The sequence below is a fragment of the Mandrillus leucophaeus genome, unplaced genomic scaffold (genome assembly GCF_000951045.1).
Source record: "Mandrillus leucophaeus isolate KB7577 unplaced genomic scaffold, Mleu.le_1.0 Scaffold9, whole genome shotgun sequence".
Taxonomy (NCBI): Eukaryota; Metazoa; Chordata; class Mammalia; order Primates; family Cercopithecidae; genus Mandrillus; species Mandrillus leucophaeus.
Genome location: NW_012109807.1, coordinates 8,907,802 through 8,910,196, shown reverse-complemented (window position 1 = coordinate 8,910,196; position 2,395 = coordinate 8,907,802). Strand labels below are relative to the sequence as shown.

The following is a 2,395-nucleotide window of genomic DNA, read 5'->3' as shown; positions in this document are numbered from 1 at the left end:
CCACCCACATACAGACCTACATCCACACCTACTCATGCCCCCCAACAGACCCCACAACCACACCCATCCACTCACCCACCCACCCATACACACAGACCCCTCCACACATATCCACTCATCCCGAGACCTCCACACTCCCCTACCCCATCCACCTACCTACTCACCCACACATATACCCACTCACCCACATACACAGACCTACATACACACCCACTCACCCCCCCAGACCCCACACCCACATCCATCCCCATCCACAGACCCCCACCCACACCCACTCACACACATACACAGACACCCCCACACACACACCCCCACCAACCCACTCATCCCCCGGATAAGACTACCACCCACACTCACCCACACCCATCCTCGCCCACCTTCCCTTGCATCCCTCTCTTGGTTTAACTCTTCTCTGTGGCCTAACCCTGTGTCTTCAGCCCCCGCCTTCCACTCCCCTTCCCGCTATTTTCCTTCCAGGGGATTTTAAAGCAAATACATTGTATCATTTTACCCATACAGAACTTCTACAGAAAATACAAGGATTTCCCCCCAATCTAATCATAATACCACTTCTTTCCTAACAGAATCGCCGAGACTTCCTTATCATCATTCAACACCTGTGTTCAGTTCTGTCTGTCTCTAAAATGTCCTCCAACATTGTTCTGTTTGGGGGGAGATTCACCACAAGGCCCACACGCTGCATTTGGTTGACTAACCTAATCTATCAGCCGCCCCAGCCCCCATTTAGTTTTTGAATAAACTGCCCAACCTCTCTGAACACACAAGCTCTGAATCCCTCTGCAGGGAACGTGACCTGCGGAAGTCCAGGTGTCTACAGTTAGCCACTCCTTCTGGCCCCGTGTATGCACTTGATTTGGGTAGCCTGGGCCCAGCCCCAGCAAGGACTGCCCAGCTGCCCTGAAGCTAATTCTCGTTGTAGCAGAGGCAGGCAGGCTCCCAGTCCTTGGCCTCTGTGAGGCCACGACAGCCCTGGGGGCAGGGCGGGCAGTAAGCGGGAGCAGAGCCAAGGTAGTTCACAGAGGCACCATCTCTTTAGATGGCACAGGAGCAGGGTGATCACAGGCTAGGGGCTTGAGCCCCGCAGCCCAGCCCCCCCTTGAGCCTAGCCTGGCTGGCACACCTGGCTTCCTCTGGTGACTCACCCACCACCTGCTCAGCACATCAGCCGGTTATGGGCTGAGACAGCCCACAAGAGCAGCTGGGCTGGGGGCTGGGGGCTAGGAGTCAGGCTCAGGGCCTTAGCTTCTGGAAGGTGGCCAGGGCTTCTCAGCCTGGCGTCTGATCCCTTTGGGAGGGGAGAGGAAGGTTCTGGGCAAAGAGAGGCACCATCTGGGGCTTCATCCAAACCATAGCTGTGCCGCCTTACTCAGGCTTCACAAGTCAAGATAGTTTCCAAAACAGCCCTGCCCACTCAGGGCTCACAGCTGTGCAAGCACAGGGTCAGGCTCTGCAGTCCACACCCCCAGCGTGGCCTTCGGGCAGGCCTCGCCCGGCTGGGACCCTCCCTGCTACGGGAGGCCTGGGTGGGGCTGGGCAGGGGCGCAGGGACGGCACTCTTGCGGTGCTTGCTCTCGTGTTTTTCCTCTCACTCATGAAAACAGCTTGGCTGTGCTCAGCGCAGCAAGCTGCTGCCCCTGCGATCTGCCTGCGCCGTTGTGCCTTCCGACTGTTTATTCCCTTTTGTTTCCATCTCTGGATGCTCCAGCCAGTCTCTCTTCCACACACAAACTCCTCTCCAGGATAAGGGCTTGTTCGGGCCTTGCGGGAACCCGCGGGGATGGGTCAGATCAGAAGCCTCCCTATCTCAACCTCACTGCTGGCAGCTGGCTCTGCAAACGCTCAGCCGCTTAGGGCAGACACTGAGAGCGAGAAGCAAGGATCCCTCAGGAAGACAGGCCTCCACCAGCCTTCTCGGAGGCAGGGAAGATGTGGTGGAAGCTGATTTCCAGAGAGGCAACTGGCCACACAGCATGTTGCTCCTGGGTGCAAATCCTGGCTTCCTCCTCACCTAGGACAGGAAGCCAGGATCTCAAGTGTCTGCAAAGACCCAACGACCTGCCTGCTGCTCCCTGGAGCTGGTGCCCTGCCTGGGCCTTCTGACCAGACACAGCCCCCGCCTCTCCCTCCCAGCTGTTGTTCCACAGCCACCTTCTCAGTAAGGCCCACCTGCCCAGGTTCCCGTCTGTCTGCCTATCTGTCTGTCTGTCTATCTACCTATCTATCTATCTATCCATCCATCCATCCATCCATCATCTATCATCTATCTATCCATCCATCCATCCATCATCTATCATCTATCCATCCATCCATCCATCCATCATCTATCATCTATCCATCCATCCATCCATCCATCATCTATCTGTCTATCTATCTA

At 56.4% G+C, this 2,395-nt stretch overlaps 1 protein-coding gene across 2 annotated transcripts in view; it reads right to left on the bottom strand.

Annotated features, from left to right (window-relative positions):
* FAM178B (family with sequence similarity 178, member B) overlaps positions 1–2,395 on the bottom strand; it is a 101,208-nt gene that overhangs the window by 19,584 nt on the left and 79,229 nt on the right. The window lies entirely within an intron of this gene.